The sequence below is a fragment of the Calidris pugnax genome, unplaced genomic scaffold (assembly GCF_001431845.1).
Source record: "Calidris pugnax isolate Ruff unplaced genomic scaffold, ASM143184v1 scaffold44, whole genome shotgun sequence".
Taxonomy (NCBI): Eukaryota; Metazoa; Chordata; class Aves; order Charadriiformes; family Scolopacidae; genus Calidris; species Calidris pugnax.
The window spans coordinates 2954694-2971534 of NW_015094506.1; the positions used below are offsets into that span (position 1 = coordinate 2954694).

The 16841-nt window shown below is 38.9% G+C and overlaps 1 protein-coding gene across 4 annotated transcripts in view; it reads left to right on the forward strand.

Moving 5' to 3' along the window:
• The window catches only part of NCF4 (neutrophil cytosolic factor 4), a 53450-nt gene that overhangs the window by 21397 nt on the left and 15212 nt on the right, over positions 1 to 16841 (forward strand). Inside the window, exons 2-3 of one of the 4 annotated variants that reach the window (XM_014963849.1) lie at positions 683 to 759; positions 2107 to 2197. The gene's annotated coding sequence lies outside the window, so the exon portion shown is untranslated. Of the gene's footprint in view, positions 1 to 682; positions 760 to 2106; positions 2198 to 4402; positions 4428 to 5076; positions 5140 to 13894; positions 13929 to 16571; positions 16657 to 16841 lie in introns of those variants that run through there. The other 3 variants (XM_014963850.1, XM_014963851.1, XM_014963848.1) reach the window with 3 other exon arrangements.

A 16841-nucleotide genomic window follows, 5' to 3' on the forward strand; every position in this document is an offset into this window, starting at 1 on the left:
AGTTCAGTTCTGCTCAGAAGGAAGGGAATAGGAAGATGCAGCTTCCTCATCGGAGAGAAAGAGAAGAGTTACGCTCAGGTGTTTGTCCTTTTCTCTCTTTACCCCCGGCAGACACTACTAGAAATAAGAGGGAAGAGCCCTAACCTGCCTCCGGCACCTAAAGCTGCAACATTCAGCTTTTTGAAAGGGGGCATACAAATTTTTTTCCTGCAGGCAACAGCTTCCAGAGTGTATCCAGCATTTCCATTCTGGGCCGCGACAGGCAAGGTGCTGTAGTAGTCTAAAAAATGTACAACCTGAGCTTTCTTAGGAGAGGCAGAGCGTTGTAAATGAAGAGATACCATATATACAGTCATAATATATTGACTGTAACATTTTCAGCATAGAAATTCTCTTTATACTGAGTTGCTCGTTCCCGGGAAAGACACCTTTGAAAGACACCTCTATTTTTACTTTGTCAAGCAGTAGTAACAACAATAAAAATACTATTGAGATGCATTTGCCATTCTGTAATCCCTCTGGGGACACTTTTCCTGATATTTAATGTTTGTTTGTGGTTTTTTTTTCTTTTTTTTTGGTTTCTTTTTTTTTGGCAAGGGAATAATTTTATAAAGGACTATGAATCACGTTTATCTGGAGTATATTTGTGAGTAAAGAAATGTTTTTTTTTTCTCTGTTTCAGGACTCAAACCCAATAGTTGCGAGGTTAAAAAGCAACCAAGTCTGTTGTGATATAACTGAAATTATCTTTTGGGAAAGGTAGGTGCTGCAAAAGTGAGATTTGTTTTTTCTACCTCGATTAATTGATCCTAGAAGGGAGGAAAGATAATTGAGGTGTTTATGGGATAAGAATATTTACAAATATTTCTCTACTGCCAGTATCATTTTGGTGACGAGTTTTGCAATGAACTGGAAACTCTCCAGCAGCTTTAGATAATTTCTTAAGAGGAAGCTTTATTGAATCAAACATGACAAAGGTTAATTCTATCAGTTTAATGTTCTCTCTCTTATTTATTTTTATTACATTTCCTGTAGTGGTTTCTGAATTTTCAGTGTGCTACAGTAGTAGGGGAAGTAATATTTCAGGTAGCCTCCTTTGTTTCTCACAAACACTGTGTCTGTGCCTTAACTTAGAGCGGGTGGGACTTTGTATTTAATTACAATGTGAGAGAGCTGACTCTTGTGGGTCCAAACATTTCAACCAACAGCTGTGTTGTCTTCGGAGCAGTATGATTCACAGTACGCTGTTTGCTAAATTCAGTGATGTGGGGTTTGCGTTAAACTTTCACACATTACATACCCTTGATGTAGTACCAAGATTAGATTCTGGTTTAGAGATACCAGTATACCATGGACGTTAACTGAATGATCTATTTCCATTTGGTAGCTGGCAGAACAGCTCTTCTCTCTTACCTTCTTTTGGCAGCTTAGAGAGGATAAGGATTGTAGGATTGTCTTTTTGGCTACTGGAGTGTGACTTCCATTTCAGTCTGCTCAATTGGAAGGAGTGCATTTGTCCACTGGTGAAAGGAGAGCAAATGTGGGGCTAGCCATTGTGACTCCTCTGTGTAATTCAGCCATGTGAAAGCAATCCTGATTAGTGGAAATCCTTTCTTATCCTTTTAGTTAGTTCCTATTAAGGCTTATTTACAAAGAGAAGAAGCAGATTTACGAACTCAGTGGGCATATAGTGAGGTCTTTGTTATATGTCAAGTATTTCATTAACTAAAAGAGGTTTTGTTGTTGTTGTGGGGTTTTTTTGTTTTTGGGTTTTTTTTGGTGGTAAGAGGAATACAACAAAATCTGACACTTCTAGGTTATTCGTACAAATCTGTCTGAAGCTGAAAGACATGGAGAGTTGTGGGAACAGGATCGTTGAGAGTTCACCTATGCAAAATGATAGAATTCAGGGAGGAAGTTTGTTACTGCAGTCATCAGTTTCAGTAATGTGGTTACATATTTACTATCATCTCAATCAGGCTTATTCAGGAAAAGATTAGAGCTTGGCTTCCCCTTTAGGATACACATATACTGCAGAGTTAATTGGGATGCTCATCCATTATAATTTCTTTTTTTCTTTCCCACCACACAATTGGGAACTATTAGGAAGATGAAACGTCAAAACCCACATTAGAAGTTCTCCAGAATTTTAGGACAAACCTCTGCTGGCAAGAGTACCACTAAGCCTTTCATGTTGGTGAGTACCACTTGTAGCTTTATCAAAAGATACATTTACATAATGTAGCACTTATTAAACTTACTCTGCTGGCTGAGGATGTTATGATGTTGACAGCTTTTATGTGTTGGAGAGGAGAATGGGCAAATTCATGGAAGAAAGATCCATTGAAGGTTACCAAACTCTTAGAGGCCAGATCCAGCTTGTGAAGTTCCTGAGCTAAAGTGATTGGGATTTGGGATACGATTAGGTTAAAGTGTCATAATGTGATTCCCTTGTGCTTACATTCCTCCAAAGGGTCTTGTCTATGCCCTCTGTAGGGGACAGGACACTGGGTTAGAGGACTGGAGGAAGCTTATTTTGGTCCTATATAGTGGTTCTTAGGTTATTTTCTTCAGTGCAATTTATAATACTACACACGTGAAAAATGGAAGGATCAGATGGACAGAATGTATACGAAAAATAAATCAGTTAAAAGAATGACTTCCAGTACCCATAGGAAAAAAATGTTTTTCCTTGCTAATACACAACAGGAAAATTCAGTCAATATTTACTGTGACTCTTTGCTTATACGCTGCTCTTGAGTTCACATATGATCTCTTTAGGCTGCATATGAGCATATTTGTTCAGGCATATGTATGTATTACACTACTACCCTGTGACTGAAAATGTCAGTTGTTTTGTATATACTAATTATAATTTCCTTCTGCCAGATGGAGTATATGAGGCTGATTCAGGCTTTTTAGGACTTCTTCACAGTCCGTGCAATGAACTCTTCTTTGATTTGCCTGAGAGAAGTCTGTATTCCTAGGCTCAGAGATTAGCGGTTCCATTTTTACATACAACTCCTCTGATAACTGGCTCAAAAGCTGGAAATAGCAAATGGCTACCAGAGATACCCCAGTGGCTAGAAGTAGGTCAGCAATAGTCCATGCTACCAGTGGGCTTTGGGGACTCTCCAGCTTGTATTGCAAATGGTGTGGAAAAGAAGGTGAAATGTCTTGGACAGTATCGCCCAAAGGAGATAATACAAATGAAAAACAGCAATAGGTGTTTCTGTGCAGAGCCCTGGTGAGAGTTAGGCTCAGATTACCAAACAAGAAAAAAGCTAGTGCTGAAAGAGTAGGTCTGTGTATCATAACACCTCTTAGCAACTAGCAAATGGATACTTACAGCAGGAAAAAAAGCTGTTAGTCCCAGTGGGAAACCCTGACCCCAAGGTTAAGAGAATGGAAACGGTTTTCTTTGCAACAGACACTTGTGGGTATCAGACGTTTGTCATAATTGACACTCTGGTGGTGTTCACACTGGGATGGATAAGCCCATGTAATTATTACCACAGGGGTTGTATTCCAGAAAAACTAGCACAGCAGAAAGATGGCTTCATTACTTATTCCCATTTATACTAGGCTGCTGGTAGGAGAGCAGTAAAAGCATTTACATCAGGGTAAACAGCTTTTGGGAAAATTTAACTTTAGTTCTAGCAGTTGGAATCCTGTGGTAACCCAAATTTTGATAGTTGTTTTTTTAATGAATCTGTTGTGGGGTTTTTTTGTTTGTTTGTTTGTTTATTTTTACACTCCTATAATTTGTTTCAGCACTGTTAGTGCACAGAGAGATGGATTTAAAAGTCAGAGGTTTGTAAAGGAGTCATATCTTTCTGGATAAACAACAAGTGGGAAGAATTTTATAGCAGTGATACTCAAATGGCAAGTTGGGGCTTTTCCTGACAAGCTCCCAAGTGGAAATTGCTGGCTATGAAAGTCTATAACTAGCGGGAGAAAAGGCGCAGCATAGTGTCAGCTGTTTATTTATTGTCAATATTTTATTAGAAAACAATTCTTCTATTTACAAGATTGGTAAGTGAGATATCTTCTCCGGTTTATGTCATAATTTGAATCCAGCCAAGGGGAGTATCAGTAAATAAAAGTCATTATGCTGTAGTACTGCTTCCCCTCGATGAAATGAATTGAACAACCCCAGTCCAGTTCTTAATAAACAGACAGACAAAACAAACTTATTTGCACTAGAAGAATATCTCCATGTAGTTCATGGCCTGAATCAGACCCAAACATTGAATTTTCCTGTGCTTTCTCTTCTTTATCTCTTTAGGTTGCCTAAAGGGAGAACTGCAGGTAGGAAATCTCTACTCTTGCTACCTATGCTAAACAACTTTAGAGAGTGGATGGACATTCAAGTGTTAGCTTGGCCAGCAGCAAAGCTGGCCAAGCTGCATTTGGGGCTCCCTCAGGTAAATGTCAATTTGAAAATTTGAGTTTATCTTTTGTAACATCCTTATCCTCTGTCTTTTGGAGAGCATTTTATTAAAGAAAGACTTTCTGGCATATTCTTAGGGGAAGTATATTTTCCCTGCTGTTATCAGTGTATCGCAGCTTTTTCTTACAACTCCCTTTTAGATATCCCTTCTGATAATCATCTTATCACCTTATTCATAATCTTATGTATGGGGATTTCTTTTTTGTCCTAGGCAATGTGAAAAAGTTTATTCCCATGATTTAGAACATTCTTTGTTAAAAAAAAAAGTTTTATTGGACTAACCTGCTTTATAGAAACTTATATTACATTTTTTATATGCTGTACATCGGAATTGATGCTTATTATGGGCATATTTTTTTTTCTTGGATGTTCATATTGTTTCTCCTTCCTAAAAAGGTTTATGGTTACAATCTCTGACATAAGTCACCTTATTGCGGGGACTTTTTGCACTTCTCCTTTCAAAACCTTGGATATTACTTGTGTAGGTGAAAGAAATGTTTTAATCTGGAAGTGGAGCATCAACGTGGTGTGATACAGATCTGAATGATATGCAACAGCACTTTTAGCTGATGCTATGGCATTTTGACAGTTATTTGTAAAAGGCAGTAGCTCCTGGGCCCTTTGAGTTTTGATCTCATTTGGACACACAAGAAGAAGAAGAAGAAGCTCTCTTGAAGAAGAATGAGGTATTTCAGTAAATTGATCATTAATATCTTGCTTTTGGATGAAACAGAGACTCACAAGATACAAGTGATGTGGTGTTTGGCAGCATTTTGCCTCTTTGAAATCACAGAATCAAAAAATGGTAGGGATTGGAAGGGACCTCGGGAGACCATCTAGTCCAACCACCCTGCCAAAGCAGGTTCATCTGAAGCAGGTTGGACAGGAATGCATCCAGGCTGGTTTTGGATATCTCTCCAGAGAAAGAGATTCCACAGCCTCTCTGGGCAGCCTGTTCCAGTGCTCTGCCACCCTCAAGGTAAAGAAGTTTTTCCTCATGTTGAGATGGAATTTCGTGTGTTACAGTTTGTGTCCATTGCCCCTTGCCCTGTCGCTGGGCACCACTGAAAAGAGTTTGTTCCCATCCTCTTGACACCTGCCCTTTAAATATTTGTAAACATTGATGAGATGTCCTCTCAGCCTTTTCTTCTCCAGGCTAAACAGACCCCAAGTCCCTCCGTCTTTCCTCATAAAAGATATGTCCCAGTCCACTGATAGGCTTCAAAGCTCCTCTGCTGGACTCTCTCTAGTAGTTTCTCATCTTTCTAGAGCTGGGGAGCCCAGAACTGGACACAGTGTTCCAGATGTGACAGGGCAGAGTAGAGAGGGAGGATAACCTCCCTTGACCTGCTGGCCATGCTTTTTTTAATGCATCCCAGGATACCGTTGGCTTTCTTGGCCACAAGGGCACGTTGCTGAGATGTATCATCTCTGTTATTTTTCTGCACTTCTGTTCACATTTCTACCCTCTTTTGGGAAAGAAAGAACAAGTACCAGGGCATACTAAAAACCTCATTAATCTCTGCGGTAGTGTCCCTCCATGTCTCCCATTACTATTTGACTGTCTTGGGCTTGATTTTTCCAACCACGCTTTCTCCTGTTAAAGGGCAGACAACTGAAACACCAACAAACCAACTGTTTGAATGAGACCACACAATATAGTGGCACAAGAAATTGCATGTTGCATCCTGTCCTGGGATAATATCTTCCGGAATGGACCATCCTTGTCTTTTTTGTTGCTCTCGATCTTGATTGTGAGAAGTACAACCTGTGGTGTCAGTTTCACTTGGCTGGAGCAAAGGGATCATCCCTTCCACAGAGAGGATCCATTTGTTTCTTTGCCACCAGGTTCACTCTGTGTATTGCACAGAATGTTGTCTCTTTTCAGTTGGGCTTCTCTTACTCTTTCTGACTAGAGATAGATTTTTTCCTAATTATTAATATTATTCATAAGCAAGTTTATTATAATAATGCTTAAAGCCATAATCACAGGAGGCAAGGGAAGGAGAGTGGCTCTTCCTTCTCCCAGGAGAGGGAAAATTTGCTAATGCCCTGTGAGGGAATGACAGATGATTCCTCTCTCAGGTTACACACGCTCTAAATCCTCTTCACCATTTCTCTCCAGCAATGAGGAGACAGATGCTACTGTAACGGCACAGAACTTGTGCGAATCCCTTACAAGGACCCTTTATTACTGCTATGAGTAAAACCAAGTGAGTTGCTTAGCCTTTCATCCTATTTTTAGAGAGGTTCACATTTCTGAAGGACATATTTGATCCCCTTCCATGGCTTTGGCTAGTTTTCTGTTGTTGACTTTTTTTTTCCTCTTCTTTTAGTGTGATATGGGAGGATGAAGGTGGGAGAAAGCAAGCGTCTGTTTCTCTGAGCTGTTGTGTTGGAATTTGTTAACCTGACATTTTGTGTGCTGCGATGTGCCCAATTCCCTTTCTAGCTGTTTCTAGTAGCCATGGGGATACAGACAGCAGAAATCACACTTCTTACACACACTTTCTTTCCTGAAAAACAAGCTGGCGAAAATGATAGACAAATGATTTTGGAAACAAATCTTTGATGTGTCCTCAGAGTAAATGCCATGAAGCCTTTGATGAGGAAGTTTGTTTTTGTTTCACCAGTTTACAGTATCCTGGTTTGCAAGAATTGCTTTTATATCCAGAGAGCTGTAGTCTCAACTCAGTTGTCTTTTTAGGACCTGAGCCATTTTCCACCATTGTCTTTAGGACTCTTTCTGGTGTTTTCAATGGAGATTTCACCAGGCCCCTCTTCTAGAGCTTTTTACAGAAATTGCAAAGACATATTGATCAATTAGTACCACTGAATAATTACTTTGTAGAGAGAAGCCCAATCTCTTAGGAATTTGATTGACACTATCAATCTATGTGGGTACTGATCTCTTGTAATACATCAGCGACTTCTGAGAGCTACTGATGGTTTACATTGCAATTACTTCCCGTGGGTAAAAAAATCTTTATGCCATTTCCTCTTAAACATCTATATTTTTTCTATGTGCTTTTTTCTCGTTAAGAAAGAGTACATACCGGACTGTCCCATTTTATATTTTGTTTTGTTTTGTCTGGGTTTTTTTTTTGTTTGTTTGTTTGTTCGTTCTGTGTGTAAGGATACATAATTTTCCTTCTTCTGACATGGAAGTACCATAGAAGTTTACGGTTCTGGAATAACAAGAGATTATCATATATTGTCATCAAAATTGACGAATTATTGATGTTGACATGCAAATTATTTAAGACACTTTATTTTATGGCTCACTGAGAGCAGGAGGATTATCTGTTCTGATAATTATTTAAGGAGCATTAGTGAGAGTAGCAAACAAAGGACTGGTTGATTGTGTGAGGACAAAGACTGGGGAACAGATACATGCGTGTATGTGAGATATATTGATATATGTAGATAAATACCTTTTCACCACGTGTGTCAGTTGGTGTCTCAAGCATGCATGCAGCTTTAACCTAAGTGTATGTGTATACCTTCTCCATATATAATATACACACTTGTAGAGGAAAGTACATACCTGTGTGTGAATTTATGCACATACCTGCTATGGAGTTAAATGACAAGTTGTTTCAATTCAGTTCAGTTGAATTCTTGCTCTTATAAGATCAGGGAAATTGTGTTGATCTTGAAAAATGTGTGGCAGCTTTGGGAAACCTTTAGAGGAAAGGCATGGTTCTCCTACCTCTTGGTAAGTGGAGCATTTGGAGTTTTCTGTTCCACCTCCCCTACCAGCAGTGCATCTGATACACTGTACAGGGATTTCAAAGTTTAATTTAGCTTAACTCTTGGCTGCAATCAACTGCTGATAAATTTAGTTGGGGGATTAGGGAACGTTAAAGACTAATAGCTCCTTAAAAGGAGCCTGAAGATGAGAAAGCAAAACAAAAACATCTCCTAAAGTCTCCTTTAGAATTGTAGCACACCATACAGTCATAGTTTAGAGAAATAAATAGGTTGTTTTCTGCCGAGAAGAGATTTTTTGTAGATAAAGACACTTGAAGAGAGAAAAACAAATGTGTAAGTATTTAAGAGAGTTGATCCCTTTACAAAGTGAAGGAAAGGATATCCCAATTGGAAGTAATAGCATACAGCAAATACCTTTCTCCCGTACTTGTAGATAGTTTGCTAACCCATAAAAAATATAGCTATTGTTAACTCCTTTTCCCCATTACACCTTTTTTTTTTTAAATTATTATTATTATTATTTGTAGACTGGAATGTTTAGATTAAGTCTTTGCACTTCTGTGGCAGCATTAATTCAAGTGTGAACTCTTAAGCATGACTACTACATCTTCTTAACGCTGTGGATAGTAAAGTAGATGCGTTGACTAGTACTTCACATGTACAGCCAAAAATGGAGACTGAAACCAAATCAATACAAGAAAACTGTCAGATATTTATTTGGAGAATAGACAACTTTGCAATTGCTGGAAGTTTCTTTTTCTAGATACTTCTTTCTCGCTTGTTTTTATACTGCATCAAAATTTTTAGATCCAGTTGTCGCTTAGGCCTTTCATAAGTATTGTACTTATATGTATCATAGCAAGAAACGGTTCTTGTGCCAAAGACTCTGTGATCTTGTACAGCCTTCTGCTTTATGCTTAACTTTTAAAGTATGAATAGTCCCTCTGAAGCCAGATTTGGAGCCTAAATGAGAATCCAGTAACTATTTCATGCTTTTTTTTTTCTTGCCTTCTTCAGGCCGCCTTGTGCTGTCCCACTATTACATTTTAAGTTTTTCTATTGCCCAAGGGCCCAAGAAAGGAGTTAGGTGAGAAAAGGTTAAAAAGAAAAAAGTATTTGAATAATTATTATTCAAATTAAGATGGAGTAATCATTTGATAAAATTAAATCTGCTTAAAATGAAATGTCCTTTCACAGTGTTTAATTATCTTGTGGGTTTAGCAGCTGGATGGCTATTATTTCAGCAAAGAGTTTATTGAGATTTGAAGAAGGATTATAAGTAAAAGTAGACTATCTGCTCTTAGCTGAGCTAAGTCTGGTAGTCTTTGAAAGCCTAAGACAATCATCAGTAGGAGTGAAAATGTGAACTATATTGCCAAGGCAAGCAAGTGTGCTTTGCATTCATTTTTCCCCCCTGCAACATATGGAATTAAGCACTATTGGAGAGAAAGTATTCAGGGTAGAAATACAGGTCTGCTCTGATGAATCAACATATGGATTCAGAAACTAACAATTTTTCTAGTATAAAAATTTCTGATGTTCATAAACTCTTTGTATAGTTACATCATGTTATAGGTGGACTGGTAAGCATACATGAACAGTGACTTTTCTGTAACTGAGAGCAAAATTACACTGGATTTTCATATTATATCTCTGAGATACCAATTAGACTTAGGTAGTTATGTGGTGAAAGTGTTATCTTCTGTGATTCTTGTTCTCTGGACCAGACATGTTTGTAAAACTGTGCAGCCTTTGCGGCCTTTCTGGTTGCCCACTAGTTAATGGTCTTAAGAATCCAACTTTAATTTGTGTAAATTTTTCTTCATTCTTTTTTTTTTCACTGTCAGGCATATAGTCAGGCATGCTAAGTTTCTATAACTGATCTATTTCTTACAGTAACACTTTTAGTGTCTAAAGGTCAGAGCACTTACAAGAATAAAGAGACTGAAGGTAATGGGAGCCAAGCTATTAAGGCAAAAGAAAACCTGAAGAACTACATTTATTGCTAATAAAATTAGTGCAGGTCTAGTGCTTATGTGGTGCATAAATTTAGTCTTTCTACTCATTTTCGTGGTAGCCATATTCTCCTAGTCCCTCCATTTCAAGCACCAAATGCTTGATGTGTCAGGCATTATTTGAGGAAGGCTGCTCTATGGTACTTTAGGTATCAGACTCTCTTGTTTATTTTACAAGGATCGTTAATGCAGACCAGGCTTTCCCTGGGATTACCAGGTCAGTTTATGGGCTTCTTGGTCATTCCAAAGCTTCCTCACACACTTTTGATATACCTGCTGACAAGAGAGATCTGACAAAGCAGGAGTGGGCCCAAAGCCAAATAATTAGCTGCTCTTTGGGGGAGGTGCCCTGGAGAATTCTTTTGCAATTCAGGATCAGAGATTTAGGACTCAAAGAATAAAGGGTAAGATAGGGATCAGAAAAAGACAAAAAAAGGGTGGCGTGGAGAGGAAAATAGGTTAGGGAGGAAGATGGGCCAGGAGAGGGATGAGTGCCATAAGGAGAAAATGATGAGGAGGGAACATTTGTTGTTCAAAGAGAAAAGAATTTGCAGATGCATGAGGTAGGTAGTATAAGCAAGGCACAGAGGTCAGCTAATTGCTTCTTACTGGCAATCCAATCTGAGAATATCCATCAATATGTTTTGCTATGAACTTATTAAAGTTAATGTTTTTAGAAATCTTGTTTTTAGGAGAACTTGTATTTCCTCACATTTTTTTTTTTTTCTTTTTATACAGGAATTTTAATTTTAGAGCACTGTACCATAGACTTTCTGAAATGTTCACAGTTGCCAAATACCTGTGAGATTTTAATTTATGTCAAGCTGATTGTCTTGGACAAAGTGACCAGTAACTCCAATGGATATTTTGGTTAGCTGAAGATAGTATTTGGTATCTGAACATAGAATAAATAATGTTGGAAGGGGTCACTGGATGTCATCTCTGCAATGTCTTGCTCAAAGCTGGGTTAACATATAAGATAGATCAAGATTGCTTAGTCAAAGTTTGCACATATCCCTGGATGGAGATCCCATAACCTTTCTGGGCCTTTGTTCCAGTGTCATGTTGAATGTTTTTTTTTTCTTATGTCAAATGAAATTTTTCCTCTGTTTCAACTTGTGATTCTTGCCTCCAGCCTTATTTGTCCTCTGTTGAACTTTATCCAGGTTGTCAATATTTCTCTTGTTTTGGAGGCTCCTAAAGTAGTGATAGTATTCCAGATGCAGCCTTATAAGCATTTAGTAGAGAAGAAAAATAATTTGTTTTGACCTACTAGCCACTGTTTCATTAATGCAAAGTAAAAAAAAAAATAAAATGCATATATAGAGAGAAATAAATGAGATAAACAATGAAAGTATATGACAAAAAGCAAAAGCAAGGATTTGAGCAAATCTTGGTCAGAAAAATTGCAAGTATCGTGGAACAGAAAGCATAGTTGTGCTAGGCAGCCATGCTATCAGGCAGTGGAAAAAAAGGCTCTGATCTACTAGCTTTTATAATGGAGAGGTCTTGGCAAGGAATAGTGCCACCTCAGGACACCTGCAGATTTTTATATGCCAACAGAATATATCCCAGGCAGTGCCCATGAGAACAAGAGCAAGATTCTTATTCGTCCGTTTTCCCTTCCTCTCTCCTAATGTAAATCATCTTGGCTTATCTAAGAGATATAATTTATGGCCAGCCTGCTGGCTGGTCAGCTTCATGTCTCTCATAAATTAGATAGCCAGACACATGTGGGTCAAGTTGGGAAATGCAATGCATGTCTTTAGAGGACAGACGGATTCTTCCCAGTCTTTCTTTACATTTGATTGTTTCTACACATCCCTATTTTTTTTCCTTTTATGCTCCTCTTTTTGTCAACTGTGTGTTGTCCCTGGTTTTCCCTCTCTTTTTCTCCTTTTTCTCCAGTTGAGCGTGTTGATGGCTGTACCAGGTCAGTATATGAACTTATCTGACTTTTACGCCTAACCTTTTTCTTATCCCACACCCCAGACACAGAATAAAGAACTGTGTTTCTCTTCCCAGTCTTTCCTCCCTTGTTCTGTCTACGTAGGCACATATTTCACGTTCAGAGAGGAACTGAAAAGAAAGTTCTCTGGATGTCAAAGCTCATGATGTTCTGGTGTTGCAGCTGAACAGCAGTAAAAGTCCTAGCTCTTCTCAAATTCTCAAGAAAGATTGCATTTAGTCTCAGAAATGTCTGTGGGCTATAACAGCACTTGCTGTACAGCTAGGCCTGATAGCCGTTACTTTTAAGACCAGGTCTGTACTTAATTCTGCTGGTCAACATAATTATAAGAGCAGAAACGTTAGTGAGGAGAACACTGTATCATGAGAAGAAGTCTTTACTCAGTGCAGTTTATTTTGTTCTGGTATGAAGTGTTTGCAGTAGGAGAAGTTATGGATATAATTCTGTTATCAAAGTTATCTTTTTTTTTAATTTTCTTTTTTAACCTGTAGCTCTCTCGCTGCCTAGCGGCTGATGCACTCCAGAGAAAGAAAAGTTGGAGTTTGGAGAAGACAGTGGTATGAGGTGTTCTCCTTCTGGCATTATTAGCACCAGGGTAGACGTACGTAGTATCAAAAATGGATCTAATTCAATATCTTCTCTACTGTGGAAAGTGATGATTCCACTGAAAGGCTTCAGCAAAAATTGGTCCATTTACCTGGAAGCAAAGAGGGGTATCAGGCACAAAGGCTTTTCTAGTCAGTTAATGGGGATATATCCAGTTCACTCCTCTTTTGAGTACAGTTGGGCCAGGTTCTGAAGGTTACTTGTCCATTGTCATTTTAGTGGAATATATTGTGATGCAGACTATCTCTGTGAGATGCAGAGATGCTAACCAGGGTGGGGAAAATTAAATCCATTATTATTATGTTGCAGAAATCACTTCTTATTGTGTCTCAAGGTAGTATTAAAAGAGTCTTGTGGCCAACAGCCTGATTTAGTATTAGAGCAGCCAGATAGAATCTAATATGGGGAAAAATGGAGAAGAGTGAGAGCCTTAATTTGACCGAGTCTTTGTAATTGCTGGCAAATTCGCTGGACCGGTCTGTTGACAAAAAGGGCAGGGAGAGCTGGAGATTGATCCCTGGTAGCTCTGAGAGCCAAAAAATCATCTGAGCATCTTGGACAAGTTTGGAAGCTTGTTTTTTGTTTCTTGTTTGGCTCCTTTCCTTCTCCCTTCCCCCATTTCTCTGCAGCAGAAGCAGCGTTGAAGGGTGTGTACTTGGGCAGGCTGCTGGAGGAGTCTCTGGCCTCAAATTACACAGCATGAGGACGCTGTGCATAAAATTAGCAGCAGAGTTCTGTGTATTAGGCGCCAGGGAAAAATGTCACATTCAGCAGAACTCAGAGGCGAGAGGTGGAACAGAAAGAACTGGAACGGGACATCAATCCCCCTCCACCTTTTACTGTTTTGCAACAGACATATCTGAGAGTGTCAGAACCAGCTGGTTTGGAGCAAAGATTATTTGGGTAGCATGAGAGTGTCAGAACCAGCTGGTTTGGAGCAAAGATTATTTGGGTAATAAATAGATTTTATTGCATGTCTTAGTAACAGGGATGTTGGATTTTTCTCCCTCCCCTCTCCTGCCCTTCACTTGTGCTTTTTCCTTTATTCTGAAGATTTCTTACTTTTGGTCTTTTCACAAGGAAATCTTTTCAAGTCCTTTCACTCGTGAAGAAATCATATTGGCATACAGTTTTCTGCTCTCCTTTCCACCTTCCTGTCATCTGATTCCTGGTGAGAAACCCACTGTGGTGGCACTACATTAAAATTCTGCAATGGTTTATACAAGTTGTTTGTAGCGAAATCTGGAAAACTAAACAAAGTGAAGGCAAACAGGGCAAAGGCATTAAAGCAGAGAAAAGCAGCTATTCCAGGGCTGGATTCTTTAGATACCATCTCAGCAGCAGCCATCTCATTCACAAAAAAATATTACAGAGAAGTTAATAGTTTGAGGGTGCATTTTGGCTCCTTCTTTCAATCGTAAAAGTGGTAAAATCCTTGCCACAACAGTGTTAGATTGCCCTGAAGCACATGCATGAAAGAGGCTGCATTAGTATCTGTATGTGGAGATGGATTGCCAAGAGACATAAATATACACTTGCCTGAATTTTTTGGGGACGTACCATCTACACACATACATTCACTGCATTGTCAGAGTGCTTTCGTAAGACAAAGTTAACAGGCTTGTTTAATGTATTCCTTCCCATTTGTCCTCCATATTGATGTCTGTGCTGTGAGCTGGGCTGGGAAATTGATGCGTGACTTAAAAAAATGTTTTTACAGCTGGATCAGTTAGCTGATGTATTTTGCAACACAGCCTCAGACGTGCCTTCCTGTGGGGCAGGAAAAAGCATGAGTACATGAACACACAGAATTTCCTAAGCTGATACTGTCAACATACAGTCATTTCTTGAAATCACAAATTCAAAGTCTCCCATTTTACCTCTCTTTGGCTCAGATTATTGAAGCAATCCACAAGCAGGATGATATATTCCCAGAATGGGTACCGTTCTGGGGCAGAAAGCTGTTCTTCATTTTATTTGCTTGTTCTTTTCCATAGTAGGGCGGGCTCACTGGCGATGGCTGTTTAACATACGTGATAGTTTAGCAACTACATTATTTTCTAAGGATTTGGGAAACAGTTCTAAGACCTGGCATCAGAGCAGCACTGGCACATTTTAAAAAAGCTACATTTTTGAATTGTTTTCAGTTTGCACTGTGGGTGATTTTGAGTGCTAAGGTTTGGGTTGGTAAGGATAATGGTTGTAGTTTCTCACTTTTCACCTGGCTTTCCCAAAGAATTATACTTCTGTTGAGCCTTTTTCCTCTCACTCTCACCCATGAGAAAAGTATTACTGTCAGCCCCATTTTACAGATGGCAAAGCTGAGGCATAAGCAATCACATAGCAAAGCAGTGGCTGAACTGAATGCAGTTAATTGAGAAGTCTCTTATTTAGAACTGGCTTCACATAACAAGGCAGACTTCTGTCTCTTGAGGTGTAGGAGACACAAACTCCAGTTTTCCACACTTGAAATGGTCAGACTGGAAGCTGCTTGGGATCAGTTTCCTTATTGGTACAGTGATTGATGGACTCATTCCACAAGTTTATTTTTCAAGGAGTAAAGGCTGAAGTAATAAAAGACCAGTAGGTGAGGCAGCAGGTGAGAAAGGCTAGAAGTATATGCTGTGAGGAATACTGGCAGAACAGAACAGAACTTTGAAAATTACAGGATCTTGATACTTACTGCCTCTGTATTTGCCACTTGCCTTCTTACCCTAATCTCTATTCCCCTTCCCCTCCAATTTTATTAGGGAATATTGTCCCAATTTATGAACCATTAGAAAATGAGCCATAAACTCTCTATAATTGGCAGACTGGATATGCCTGCACCAGAAAATTGTGCTTCTTTGACTATATCAGTGTATCTTAAGTAGTACAACTCCCCTAGGGTAAAGACAATTATACCAGTGTAAAAGTGCACATCCAAATATAGCTCAGTCCCGAATGGGAAGGTACCTTTATACCAGTAATAACTAGGTCCAGAGTAAGGCACAGATTTATTTCCTTAACACTAGCAACCTGAGGTGACAAAATTGGGAATATAGTTATTTTATAATTCATGTATATTCCAAGGAGACAGATAAAACCTTCAGAAGGGAAGTTGGCCCACTTGAGGTCTGATTTACTGGCCAGTGGTGCCTGTCTCTCTTCACTGTCTGTTCAGAGAACTTCCACAGAACTAAAGGCAGTTATCTAAAGTTTCTAAATTAAGTAAAAGGAATTTGTTCACAGGATTTCATAAAATGGATGGGGAAATTAGATTATTAGGAACAGTGTAGGATGGTTTGAATGCAGCACTGCACAACTTTTGTCAAATCCCAGCCCTATTTTGAGATTTGGGAAAGCTCAGTGATTTTTTTTTTTTTTTAGTAACTTTGACAGGTCTTTTGAGGTTGTGAAACAGATAAAGAAGGATTTTATTTGTCTTGAGTAGCAATAACTCTGAAAAATTTTTTACTCTAAAGGTGATTATGAGAGTCAAACACAGAGACATTCCTGCAACAAAGGATCACTGCTGTTATGTACTCAAAACTAGGTTTTAAGCTTCTGGAAGAATGGTTGTAGGCATAGCTCTCTCAGGAGCTCTTGGGTGGAGCTATGCTGCTTTTTTGTCTGGAATGACCAGTTACCAGATTTTAACATTGGTCAAAATGTCAATGTCAATGGTTCCATGCAGGTCCACCTCCAGCCCACACCTGTCATACACAGTAGCAGCAGAAAGCTCTGCCCTGCCTCTTTTATTCTGGAAGTTATATGCTATCTGGGTGAAGAAATGTTCTGTTGCTGTTTCTGAGCTTCCATTTTTCTCACTTAGTCTAGCCTTGGACATCAATATCCATCTGAGCTCTGCAAGAACAAAAAGCCCCATTGTTCATCAAGGAGAAGTAACTACCCCTCTGGTAAGACTTTCTCTAACTCTTCTGATCTTAAGTGATCCTATTATATCAGAGAGAAATCCTGTCTATTTTTAAAAGATTTTTAAAGGAAGCATATTCATTGTAAAGGAAGAATTATTTTCCACAGAGAGAAAGATCATAATACTGCTTGTGATATTGCTCTGCATAAGAAAAGCTGGCAAGATCTG